Consider the following 14,004-nt stretch of genomic DNA (forward strand, 5'->3'; position numbering starts at 1 on the left):
TCCATCTGCAAAGGGGGGGAATGAGTCCCACCTTTCTGGTCACCTGTGGGCCCCAGTGCTACTCGTGGAAAGTGTGTTATAATGTCCCTGGGTCCCGTATCCCCCTGCAGCTCATCTCTCCCACCCTCTTCTCTCCTGGCCTCCCGCCCCCAAAGACGTCCTGGGTGGGGCTGGGAAGCCCGACAGGCGTCTCCGGGCTTCCACTGTGGGGAGTCGACCTGTTCCGACTCAGGACAGGTACCCGCCTGCGCACCCTCGGGGCAGACGCGATGGCAGCGGTCCCAGCTCCGCGGAGCAGCAGGGAGGACTCGAAGGACGGCGCGGGGTTTCCGTGGCGCAGCGAGCCCCATTCCCACGCGCCCTCCACTCTCCCGCACGGCCCCGACCCCGGCCCTAGCCCTGGTCACTGTGACGGGAGGGGAAGGGGACTCCAAGTGCAGCCCCGGCCCCAGTGTGACTTTTCAGGGGTCAGGGCGTCGCTGGGGCTCCCCTTAATGGCGGGGTTGGGTTGGGAGATGCTGGGAGCACTGTGCGCCCCAAGCCCGCACCCTCGGCGAGGCACCCTGCAGCGGCCGCGGATCTCAGCCCGGGACCGAGGAGGCAGGCCAGGGCTGAGATCGGAAGCTGCCCGTGGGTGTTCAAGGCCGGCTGTTCCGGAACCTTAGTCCGGAGCCACAGCTTGGTGGGCGCGCCAGGGCTTGGGTCTCGATCCCTGCCCTTGAGCCTCCGACCCCCTGGCGTCCGCCTTCGGCATTGCCACCTGGACCGAGGCGGACGCAGGAAGCTGGGGTGGTTCTTGGCCTGGCCTGCATCTGATTCTGGAGTCGGGTGGGGATGCCAGGTTCGCTGCAGGGCCCAGGCGCCTTCAGGACCCGGGGTTTTAGGCCCTTGCGACCTTCGGGCTGGGCGGTCCCTTCCCGTGACCGGCCCTGGAGTGGGTGGGCGGCGGTCAGGAGGGAGCCCCGCTCAGGTGAGGAGGCCTGGGAGAGGCCGGATTCTCGTAGTTCTTTGGGGCTCCTGCTTGAATGAGTTCGCTCTTACTTCATTTGGCTGTGTTGAGTGGTTTTGAAATACCAATTTTTTCATAAAGATAATATATGCATCTGGTATACATTTCAAAACATACACTGAAATGAACACCCATTATTGGCACAAGTGGTGAATGTGGTTGGGTCTTTGGATTTGATGATAGCGATCCAGCCGTGTTAATGTCCTGATTCTCACCGTTGACTGACAGTGTACATGTGGGAACCTGTCCCTGTTTGTGGAAAATATAGTTAGGTATTTGGTGGTGCAGCATGTTTGCGACTTATTCTCAAATGGTTCTGAGGCAGGAAAATAGGGTCTGGAGGCAGGGAACATAAGGCGGATTCACACTTCAGCTATGACAGGAAACATCCTCTCCATTTACATAGGGCGTACAGCAAGTAACCAATGGAAACCTCTAGAAGGTATTTAAACGCCAAAAAATTATGTAACCCAGCCCTTGAGCCTCTGTGTTCTCGGTGCACCCACACTGTGGGGTATATTTTTATTTTCAATAAATCTCTGCCTTTGTTGCTTCATTATTTCCTTGCTTTGTGCGTTTTGTCCAGTTCTTCATTCACGAGACCAAGCCCCTGGACACCCTCCATTGGTAACAGTTCATCAAAAAAAAATTTTTTTTTTTTGAGGCGGAGTCTGGCTCTGTCGCCCAGGCTGGAGTGCAGTGGCCGGATCTCAGCTCACTGCAAGCTCTGCCTTCCGGGTTTGCCATTCTCCTGCCTCAGCCTCCCGAGTAGCTGGGACTACAGGCGCCCGCCACTCACCCGGCTAGTTTTTTGTATTTTTTAGTAGAGACAGGGTTTGACCATGTTAGCCAGGATGGTCTCAATCTCCTGACCTCGTGATCTGCCCGTCTTGGCCTCCCAAAGTGCTGGGATTACAGGCTTGAGCCACCGCACCTGGCCAAAAATTTTTAAATGAAAATTTTTTTTTGTTGAGGCAGGGTTTTGCTTTGTTGTCCAGGCTGAGTGGAGTTGTGGATAAGGGCTTACTGCAGCCTCAACCTCCCAGGCTGAAGCCATCCTCCCACCTCAGCCCCCCAAGTAGCTGGGACTACAGGCACGTGCCATGGTGTCAGGCTAATTTTTTTTTTTTTTGTAGAGCCAGGGTCTTGCTATGTTGCCCAGGCTGGTCTTGAATTCCTGGACTCAGGGGGTCATCCTGCCCAAAGTCCTGAGATTTCAGGCATGAGCCACCACACCTGGCCTGTTCATCAAAAATTGAGATTTGTACTGTAGTTACAACTTTCTGTATATTTGTTATTTCAAAGTAAACATATATTTATTTATTTAGAGATGGAGTCTCACTCTGTTGCCTGAGCTGGAGTGCAATGGCATATCTCGACTCACTGCAACCTCCGTCTCCCAGGTTCAAATGATTCTCCTGCCTCAGCCTCCCGAGTAGCTGGGATTACAGGAGTGCACCACCATGCCCAGCTAATTTTTGTGTTTTTGTTGAGACAGGGTTTCACCATGTTGGCCAGGCTGGTCTCAAACTCCTGATCTCAGGTGATCTGCCTGCCTCGGCCACCCAAAGTGCTGGGATTACAGGCATGAGCCACCATGCCCAGTCCTATTTTTATTTTTTTATGTATTTTTTGAGACAGAGTCTCACTGTGTTGCTCAGGCTGGAGTGCAGTGGCACAATCTCGGCTCACTACAACCTCCATCTCCTGGGTTCAAGCAATTCTGCTGCCTCAGCCTCCCAAGTAGCTAGGATTACGGGAGTGCACCACCACACCTGGCTAATTTTTGTATTTTAGTAGAGACGGGGTTTCACCATGTTAGTCAGGCTGGTCTCAACACCTGACCTCAAGTGATCCGCCTGCCTCGGCCTCCCAAAGTGCTGGGATTACAGGCTTCAGTGACCACACCCAGCCACATATGCATTTTCCTTTTTTTTTTTTTTTTTTGAGAGGGAGTGTTGCTCTGTCTCTCAGGCTGGCGTGCAGTGGCATGATACCGGCTGACTACAACCTCTGCCTCCTGGGTTCTGGCAATTCTCCTGCCTCAGCCCTCTGAGTAGCTGGGATTACAGGTGCCCACCATCATGCCCAGCTAATTTTTGTATTTTTGGTAGAGACAGGGTTTCACCAAGTTGGCCAGGCTGATCTCAAACTCTTGACCTCAAGGGATAGTCCCGCCTCAGCTTCCCAAACTGCTGGGATTACAGGTGTGAGCCACTGCGCTCGGCCCACATGTGTATTTTCTACAGGCTTCCTTTCGGGAGGCTGAGAGGCAGGCGGATCATCTGAGGTCAGGAGTTTGAGACCAGCCTGGCCAACATGGCGAAACCCTGTCTCTACTAAAAATACAAAAATTAGCCGGGCGTGGTGGCACGCGTCTATAGTCTCAGCTACTTGGGAGGCTGAGGCACAAGAATCGCTGGAACTCGGGTTGTAGGGGGAGGTTGTGGTGAGTCAAGATTGGGCCACTGCACTCCAGCTGGGCAACAGAGACTCTCTCTCAATTAAAATAAACAAACAAATAAATAAATAAAGGCCTTCTTTCTGTTATGCTTATGAAAATGCTGTTATCCATCTTCATTTCTTGTGCATTGTTTCAAAAAATCTATGTGCATTCAAACACATGCACATGTGGTTTTACTTTTGTTCCTTCCTCACATAAAGGGTAGCACCCTCTACCCACTGAAGCTTTTGGGGGGTTATCCACATTTGTGTTTTGCTTCATTAATTCTCCTGGCGCCTGAGTGCCCCATTGTGTGGAGTGACAAACAAGGAATGTCACCTGAGCCCTCCTTGATATCTAATGGTTTCACATCATTCAATACATCCAAACAGTGCTGCACAGAACGTTCTGGGACCTATGTCATCCAATACCTTTTTTTTTTCTTGAGACACAGTCTTGTTCTGTTGCCCAGGTTGGAGTGCAGTGGCACGATCTTGACTCACTGCAACCTCCACCTCCCAGGTTCAAGCGATTCTCGTGCCTCAGCCTCCTGAGTAGCTGGGATTACAGGCGTGTGCCACCATGCCCAGCTCATTTTTGTATTTTTAGTAGAGACGGGGTTTCACCATGTTGGCCAGGCTGGTCTCGAACTCCTGACCTCAAATGATCTGCCTGCCTTAGCCTCCCAAAGTTATGGGATTATAGGTGTGAGACCCCACGCCTGGCCATTTTTTTTTGTCATCTCCGTTCTGATTATAAAATATATACCTGCTGTGGTGGCACAAGCTTGTGACAGAGCAAGACTTCCTCTCAAAAAAAAACAAAAAGTAAAATAAATATATTAGTGTGTTTCTTGCTTTCCTTCTTTTTTTTTTTTTTCTTTTGAGACGGAGTCTCGCTCTGTCGCCCAGGCTGGAGTGCAGTGGCACAATCTCAGCTCACTGCAAGTTCCGCCTCCTGGGTTCAAGCGATTCTCCTGCCTCAGCCTCCCAAGTAGCTGGGATTACAGGCACCCGCCACCATGCTCAGCTAATTTTTTGTATTTTTAGTAGAGATGGGGTTTCACCATGTTAGCCAGGATGGTCTCCATCTCCTGACCTCAGGTGATCCACCTGCCTCGGCCTCCCAAAGTGCTGGGATCACAGGCGTGAGCCACCGTGCCTGTTTTTGGCCTGTTTTGTTTTTTAATATCAACTTAATTGAGGTGTAATTTACACACAATAAAATTCCTCCTTTTTAGGTTACAGTTCCGTGAATACATCCGGTTGTGTGGTCATCCCGTCAAGGTACAGGACATTTCCATACCTCTCCCAACCACACCCTTGTCACCTGGGTGGCAGCCACTGATCTGCTCTCCAGCTTCATAAATTAGTTTTTCCTGCTATAAAACTTGGCGTAAAAGTACATTACTCTTTTTTTTTTTTGAGATGGAGTCTTGCTCTGTCGCCCAGGCTGGAGTGCAGTGGCTGGATCTCAGCTCACTACAAGCTCCGCCTCCTGGGTTTATGCCATTCTCCTGCCTCAGCCTCCCGAGTAGCTGGGACTATAGGTGCCCGCCACCTCGCCTGGCTAGTTTTTTGTATTTTTTTTGGTAAAAACAGGGTTTTGCCGGGCGCGGTGGCTCACGCCTGTAATCCCAGCACTTTGGGAGGCCGAGGCGGGCGGATCACGAGGTCAGGAGATCGAGACCATCCTGGCTAACACGGTGAAACCCCGTCTCTACTAAAAATACAAAAAACTAGCCCGGCGTGGTGGCGGGCGCCTGTAGTTTCAGCTACTCGGGAGGCTGAGGCAGGAGAATGGCGGGAACCCGGGAGGCGCAGCTTGCAGTGAGCCGAGATCGCGCCCCCTCGCACTCCAGCCTGGGTGACAGAGCGAGACTCCGTCTCAAAAAATAAAAATTAAAAAAAAAATAAGACAGGGTTTCACCACTGTTAGCCAGGATGGTCTCGATCTCCTGACCTCGTGATCCACCTGTCTTAGCCTCCCAAAGTGCTGGGATTACAGATTTGAGCCACCGCGCCTGGCCTCTTCTTTTTTTTTTTTTTTAATAAATGTCTGACTACTGTTGCTTAGTGTAATGTTTTTGAGGTTTATTCGTGTGTTTGCATTTCTTTTTGTCTAAGTTGCAACTTCTGGGCCTCAGAAAACACTACCCCCAAATGGGCTGGGCACAGTAGCTCATGTTTATAATCCCAGCACTTTGGGAGGCTGAGGCGGGAGCCTTTGAAGACAGGTGTTCCAGAGCAGCAGCCTGGGCATCAAAGTGAGACCACATCTTCTTTTTTGGAGACGGAGTCTCGCTCTGTTGCCCTGGCTGGAGTGCAGTGGCACGATCTCGGCTCACTGCAAGCTCCACCTCCCCGGTTCAGGCCATTCTCCTGCTCAGCCTCCCCAGTAGCTGGGACTACAGGTGCCCGCCACCACACCCGGCTGATATTTGTATTTTTTAGTAGAGGCAGGGTTTCACCGTGTTAGCCAGAATGGTCTCGATCTCCTGACCTCGTGATCCACCCCCCTTAGCCTTCCAAAGTGCTGGGATTACAGGCATAAGCCTCTGGCCTGGTCCTTTTTTTTTTTTTTTTTTTGAGACAGAGTCTCACTCGGTCACACAGGCTGGAGTGCCGTGGTACAATCTCGGCTCACTGCAATCTCTTCCTCCCGGCTTCCAAGGATGCCCCTACCTCCGCCTCCCAAGTAGCTGAGATTACATGCGTCCACCACCGCACCCAGCTAATTTTTTTATTTTTAGTAGATACTGAGTTTCACCATGTTGACCAGGCTGGTGAGACCCCAACTTTACAAAAAATAAAAATAAATTATCCAGGCCCAGAGATGCAGTCCTTTAGTCCTAGCTACTTGGGAAGGTGAGGCAGGAGGATTGCTTGGGCCCAGGATGTGGAGGCTTCAGTGAGCTATAACTGTGCCACAGCACTCCAGCTTGAGCGACAGAGTGAGAACCTGTCTCTCTCTCCCTCTTTTTTTTTTTTTTTGAGACAGAGTCTCGCTCTGTTGCCCAGGCTAGAGTGCAGTGGCGGGATCTTGGCTCACTACAACCTCCGTCTGCCGGGTTCAAGCGATTCTCCTGCCTCAGCCACATGAGTAGCTGGGATTACAGGCGTGTGCCACCATGCCTGGCTAATTTTTTGTATTTTTAGTAGAGACGGGGTTTCACCATGTTGGCCAGGATGGTCTCAATCTCCTGACCTTATGATCTGCCTGCCTTAGCCTCCCAAAGTGCTGGGATTACAGGCATGATACACTGCACCCAGCACCTGTCTCAAAGAAAGAAAGAAAATAAATAAATAAATAAATAGGCCGGGCGCAGTGGCTCAAGCCTGTAATCCCAGCACTTTGGGAGGCCGAGACGGGCGGATCATGAGGTCAGCAGATCGAGACCATCCTGGCTAACACGGTGAAACCCCGTCTCTACTAAAAATACAAAAAACTAGCCGGGCGAGGTGGCGGGCGCCTGTGGTCCCAGCTACTCGGGAGGCTGAGGCAGGAGAATGGCGTGAACCCGGGAGGCGGAGCTTGCAGTGAGCTGAGATCCGGCCACTGCACTCCAGCCGGCCGACAGAGCAAGACTCCGTCTCAAAAAAAATAAAAATAGGCCGGGCGCGGTGGCTCAAGCCTGTAATCCCAGCACTTTGGGAAGCCGAGACGGGCGGATCACAAGGTCAGGAGATCGAGACCACCCTGGCTAAGACGGTGAAACCCCATCTCTACTAAAAAATACAAAAAACTAGCCGGGCGAGATGGCGGGCGCCTGTAGTCCCAGCTACTCGGGAGGCTGAGGCAGGAGAATGGCATAAACCCGGGAGGCGGAGCTTGTAGTGAGCTGAGATCCAGCCACTGCACTCCAGCCTGGGCGACAGAGCGAGACTCCGTCTCAAAAAAAAAAATAAATAAATAAATAAATAAAAATAAAAAATAAATAAATAAATAAATAAATAAATAAGAGACCCAGGTGGCTGGGCACGGTGACTCATGCCTGTAATTCCGGTAATTTGGGAGGCTAAGGCAGGTGGATCACCTGAGGTCAGGAGGTCAAGACCAGCTCAGCCAACATGGTGAAATCCCATATCTACTAAAAATACAAAAAATTAGCTGGGCCTAGTGGCACATGCCTTAGTCTCAACTACTTGGGAAGCTGAGGCAGGAGAATCACTTGAATCCAGGAGGCAGAGGTTACAGTCAGCCAAGATCGCACCACTGCATTCCAGCCTGGGTGTTAGAGTAAGACTCCATCTGAAAAAAAAAAAAAAAGAAAGGAAAAAAAGAAAAGAAAATGAAAATAATACTCCAAAATGAAGGCCGCAGCAGCAGCTTCAGTAGCAAAAGTTTTCCTTGGACCTTTTCCTGCCCTCCTGTCGCTCAGTCCCATTGTCCCTGAGGCTAGCTACGAAAACTAGAATTTCTCTTCCCCAAAGGCAGGTCATAAAAACCAAAACCCTTTTGCCCAAAGCCAGCCATAAAACCTAAAAATATTACTTTAACTTTTCTTCCACCCTATCTGTATAAAAGCTGACCATAGGCCAGCGTGGTGGCTCATGCCTGTAATCCCAGCACTTTGGGAGGCCGAGGCGCCTGGATCACCTGAGGTCAGGAGTTTGAAACCAGCCTGACCAACATAGTGAAACCCTGTCTCTACTGAAAATACAAAATTATCTGGGAAATTAGCCGGGTGTGGTAGCATATGCCTATAATCCCAGCTACTCAGGAAGTTGAGGCAGGAGAATGGCTTGAACCCGGGAGGCAGAGGTTGCAGTGAGCTGAGATCTCGCCATTGCACTCCAGCCTGGGCAACAAGAGTGAAACTCTGTCTCAAAAAAAAAAAAAAAAAAAAGCGGGCGCGGTGCTCAAGCCTGTAATCCCAGCACTTTGGGAGGCCGAGACGGGCGGATCACGAGGTCAGGAGATCGAAACCATCCTGGCTAACATGGTGAAACCCCATCTCTACTAAAAAATACAAAAAACTAGCCAGGGGAGATGGCGGCGCCTGTAGTCCCAGCTACTCGGGAGGCTGAGGCAGGAGAATGGCGTAAACCCGGGAGGCGGAGCTTGCCATGAGCTGAGATCCGGCCACCGCACTCCAGCCCGGGCGACAGAGCGAGACTCCGTCTCAAAAAAAAAAAAATAGCTGGGTGTGGTGGTGCACATCTATAGTGCCAGCTACTTGGGAGGCTGAAATGGGAGGATCGTTGAGCGGGTGATGTTGAGGCTGCAGTGAGCAGTGATCACGCCACTGCACTCCAACCTAGGGGACAAAGGGAGACCATGTCTCAAAATAATAATAATAATCTGACCTACCTTACTTGACAGTAAGTCATAAAACTCCCATTCCAGAGAGGGTCCTGCCCCGTACCGCCACCAAAAAATACACACTCAAAGAGCCAAAAAAAAAAAAAAAAAAAAGCAACAAACAAACAAAAACCTAGACAGAAAGGCCTTGCTGGTTCTCCCCCCTCAGTGTACTCAATTAGATCATACCCTTTTTCACCATATTTCTTTTTTTTTTTTGAGACGGAGTCTCGCTCTGTCACCCAGGCTGGAGTGCAGTGGCCAGATCTCAGCTCACTGCAAGCTCCGCTCCCGGGTTCACGCCATTCTCCTGCCTCAGCCTCCCGAGTAGCTGGGACTACAGGCGCCCGCCACCTCGCCCGGCTAGTTTTTTATATTTTTAGTAGAGACGGGGTTTCACCGTTTAGCCAGGATGGTCTCGATCTCCTGACCTCGTGATCCGCCCGTCTCGGCCTCCCAAAGTGCTGGGATTACAGGCTTGAGCCCCGCGCCCGGCCCATATTTCTTTTTTCTTTTTTTTTTTTTGAGAAAGAGTCTTGCTCTGTCACCCAGCTAGAGTGCAGTGGTGCGATCTCAGCTCATTGCAAGCTCCGCCTCCCGGGTTCACACCATTTTCCTGCCTCAGCCTCCCCAGTAGATGGGACTACAGGCAACCGCCACCACGCCCGGCTAAGTTTTTGGTATTTTTAGTAAAGACAGGGTTTTACCATGTTGGCCAGGATGGTCTCGATCTCTTGACCTCGTGATCCACCTGCCTCGGCCTCCCAAAGTGCTGGGATTACAGGCGTGAGCAACCGTGCCCGGCCCCTCCAGTCATATTTCTGTAGGGCTGTCCATACTTTATTAAGCTAGGCCAGGTGTGGGGGCTAATGCCTGTAATCCCAGCACTTTGGGAGGCCAAAGCGGGTGGCTTACTTGAGGTCAGGAGTTCGAGACCAGCCTGGGCAACATGGTGAAACCCCGTCTCTACTAAAAATACAAAAATTAGCTGGGCATTGTGACGGGCGCCTGTAATCCCAGCTACTCGGGAGGCTGAGGCAGGAGAATCACTTGAACCAGCGAGGCAGTGATTACAGTGAGCCAAGATGGCGCCACTGCACTCTGGTCTGGGTAATGGAGTGAGACTCCGTCTCAAAACAACAACAACAACAACAACAGCAACAACGCCGGGCGCGGTGGCTCAAGCCTGTAATCCCAGCACTTTGGGAGGCCGAGACGGGCGGATCACGAGGTCAGGAGATCGAGACCATCCTGGCTACACGGTGAAACCCCGTCTCTACTAAAAATACAAAAACTAGCCGGGCGAGGTGGCGGGCGCCTGTAGTCCCAGCTACTCCGGAGGCTGAGACAGGAGAAGGGCGTAAACCCGGGAGGCGGAGCTTGCAGTGAGCTGAGATCCAGCCACTGCACTCCAGCCTGGGTGGCAGAGCAAGACTCCGTCTCAAAAAAAAAAAAAAAAAAAAAAAAAAAAAAAAAAAAACAGCAACAACAACAAAACTTTATTAAACTAAACATAGAAGTAGACAATTTCCTCTGTGTCTTTGGGTCATCATTCTAAAGACTCTCATATACACATTATATATGAGAGTATAGAAATACAGATATATGTATATGCCTTTTCTTCTGTTAATCAACCAACCTCAGGTCAATAATTCTTCAACAGACCTTTAGGGGGTGAAGAACCTTGGCCTTCTACATAATCCATTGTATGACCATGGTTCGCTTATCCAGTCACTTGTTGATGGGCAAATTTGTTATATTTATTTCCCGATTGTTTTTATATTTTCTATTTCATTGATTTCCACTTATTTATTTGAGTTCCTTCCTTTTGTTTTGTTCTTTTTGTTTGTTTGTTTGTGTTTTTTTTTTTTTTTTTTTTTTTTGAGACGGAGTCTTGCTCTGCCACCCAGGCTGGAGTGCAGTGGCCGGATCTCAGCTCACTGCAAGCTCCGCCTCACGGGTTTACGCCCTTCTCCTGTCTCAGCCTCCGGAGTAGCTGGGACTACAGGCGCCCGCCACCTCGCCCGGCTAGTTTTTTGTATTTTTAGTAGAGACGGGGTTTCACCGTGTTAGCCAGGATGGTCTCGATCTCCTGACCTCGTGATCCGCCCGTCTCGGCCTCCCAAAGTGCTGGAATTACAGGCTTGAGCCACCGCGCCCGGCCCTTGTTTGTGTTTTGAGATGGAGTCTTGCTCCATCGCCCAGGCTGGAGTGCAGTGGTATAATCTCGACTCACTGTGACCTCTACCTCTTGTGTTCAAGAGACTTTCCCGTCTCAGCCTCCCTAGTAGTTGGGACTACAGGCACTAGCGATCACATCTGGCTAATTTTTGTATTTTTAGTAGAGATAGGGTTTCACCATGTTGATCAGGCTGGTCTTGAACTCCTGACCTCAGGCAATCCACCTGCCCCAGCATCTCAAAGTGCTGGCATTATAGGCATGAGCCACCGCGCCTGGCCCATTTGAGGACTTTCATTTTTTTTTTCTTTTTTTTTTTAGTGACAGGAACTTGCTCTGTCACCCAGGCTGGAGAGCTGGAGTACAGTAACGCAATCATGGCTTCCTGCAGCCTTTAAATCTTAGCCTCAAGCGATCCTCCCCCGCCTTGACCTCCCAAAGTGCTCACGCCACCGTGCCTGGCCTTTCTTCCTTTCTAATACATGAAGCTATAGATTTCCCTCTAAATACTATGGTTAGCTGGATCTTGTATATCCTTAGATCCTGTGTTTTTATTTTTTATTTTTATCTCAAAGTCTTTCCTAAATTCCCTTTTGAGTTTTTCTTTGACACATGGGTCATCTGGAAGTCTGTTTTTTATTTTTTATTTTATTATTATTATTTTTTGAGATGGAGTCTCGCTCTGTCGTCCAGGCTGGAGTGCAGTGGCGTGATCTTGGCTCACTGCAACCTCTGCCTCCCGGGTTCAAGTGATTCTCCTGCCCCAGTCTTCCAAGTAGCTGGGGTTACAGGCGCCCGCCACTGTGCCCAGCTAATTTTTTGTATTTTTGGTAGAGACTGGGTTTCACCATATTTGCCAGGCTGATCTAAAAAACTCCTGACCTTGGGCCGGGCGCAGTGGCTCACACCTGTAATGCCAGCACTTTGGGAGGCTGAGACGGGCGGATCACGAGGTCAGGAGATCAAGACCATCCTGGCTAACACGGTGAAACCCTATCTCTACTAAAAATACAAAAAATTAGCCAGGCGTGTTGGCAGGTGCCCGCAGTCCCAGCTACTTGGGAGGCTGAGGCAGGAGAAAGGCATGAACCCAGGAGGCGGAGCTTGCAGTGAGCTGAGATTGCGCCACTGCACTCCATTCCTGGGAGACAGCGAGACTCCATCTCAAAAAAAAACAAAAAAAAAACAAAAAAAAACAAAAACTCCTGACCTCGTGATTCGCCTGCCTCGGCCTCCCAAAGTGTTGGGATTACAGGCGTGGCCACCACACCCGGCCAAAAAATATGGAATGCTTCATGAATTTGCGTGTCATCCTTGCACAGGGGCCATGCTAATCTTCTCTGTATCATTCCAATTTTTAATACATGTGCTGCCAAAGCGAGCACTATTTCTTTATTTTAATATTTTGATTTGAAAAATCTTCCCACCTCGTCTCTTAAAGTGCTGGGATTACAGGCTCATGCCATCGCACCCAGCCATCATTTTATTTATTTAGCCATTCGAAGTAAATTGTAAACATCAGTATTTGTCACCCCTAAACATTTCAGCAAGTATATCATTAGGTAGAGTACAATATTTGTTTATGATTCTTTCTTTGTGGTAAGCTTTGTGGAAAGATTCTTTGTTTATATCGGTGAAATGCACAAATCTAAAATGTACAGTTGGCTGGGCACAGCGGCTCACACCTGTAATCCCGACACTTTGGGCAGCTAGGGCAGGAGCATTGCTTGAGCTCAGGGATTCGAGACCAGCCTGAGCAACATAAGGAGACCCCTGTCTTTACAAATATATATATTTTTAATTAGCTGGGCATGGTGGTGCCCACCCTGGGAGGCTGCAGTGGGAGGATCACTTGAGTCCCAGTGGTTGAGCCTGCAATGAACTGTGATCACACTACTGCACTCCAGCCTGGACAATAGAGTGAGATCGTGTCTCAATAAAAACAAAAATAAAAAGAGAATTTAATAAAATAAATTGAAATGTAATAAAACAAAATAAAATATATGAGCCAAGGAGTTCTAACAAGTGCACAGAGCTGTGTGAACATATGGAACATATCCATCACTCCAGAAAGTTGCTTTAGACATGCGAACACTTACACTTAGTCTGAGTCATGCTTATAACCTTTTTTACAGCATTTTATCCAATTCATAATAGAGAGGGTTTAATTCATCACTTCGTGGTTTGTCCTGAAGCTTGCTAACCCATTACATCAGAAAGCCAACCCAGCTAATTTGAAACTGGGTGAGTCAGTGAATGGTGAATAAGTAAACACAAGAGTGAATAAAGAATAGAGGGATGAATGAAAATGTAAAGAAATCAGCCGGATGCAGTGGCTCACGCCTGTAATCCAAACACTTTGGGAGGCCGAGGTGGACAGATCACAAGGTCAAGAGATTGAGACCATCCTGGCCAACATGGTGAAACCCTGTTTCTACTAAAAATACAAACATTAGCTGGGCATGGTGGTGCACGCCTGTAGCCCCAGCTACTCAGGAGGCTGAGGCAGAAGAATCGCTTGAACTCAGGAGACGGAGGTTGCAGTGAGCCGAGATCACACTACTGCCTCCAGCCTAGGAAACAGAGTGAGACGCCTTCTAAAAAAAAAAAAAAAAAAAAAAATCAATGAATGGGCCAGGCACAGTGGCTCATGCCTGTAATCCCAGCACTTTGGGAGGCCGAGGTGGGTGTACCACCTGATGTCAGGAGTTCAAGACCAGCCTGGTCAATATGGCAAAACTTTGTCTCTACTAAAAATACAAAAATCAGCTGGGCATGGTGGCAGGTGCCTGTAATTCCAGCTACTTGAGAGGCTGAGGCAGGAGAATTGCTCGAACCGGGGAGGTGGAGGTTGCAGTGACCTGAGACCGCACCACTGCACTCCAGCCTGGGCGACAAGAGCAAAACTCTGTCTCAAAAAATAAATAAAAATAAAAACAAAACAAGAAATCAATGAATGATGAAATCAGCAAAAGAGTGATTTGATGAATGCATGGTTGGGTGGATAGATGGAGAGATGAAAAGATACACGAATGGGTAACTTTCCAGCTTGAGTTGGAAAAGGGTAAA

The 14,004-nt window shown here is 49.5% G+C and overlaps 1 non-coding gene across 1 annotated transcript; it reads right to left on the reverse strand.

Moving 5' to 3' along the window:
• Positions 1–12,212: 12,212 nt before the first annotated feature.
• On the reverse strand, positions 12,213–12,320 carry LOC117094142. The gene has a single exon (XR_004441449.1). It is a non-coding gene; the product is annotated as a U6 spliceosomal RNA (small nuclear RNA).
• Between the last annotated feature and the right edge of the window lie 1,684 nt (positions 12,321–14,004).

This window comes from Trachypithecus francoisi, unplaced genomic scaffold (genome assembly GCF_009764315.1).
Source record: "Trachypithecus francoisi isolate TF-2019V2 unplaced genomic scaffold, Tfra_2.0 Lachesis_group12, whole genome shotgun sequence".
In the NCBI taxonomy this organism is placed as follows: domain Eukaryota; kingdom Metazoa; phylum Chordata; class Mammalia; order Primates; family Cercopithecidae; genus Trachypithecus; species Trachypithecus francoisi.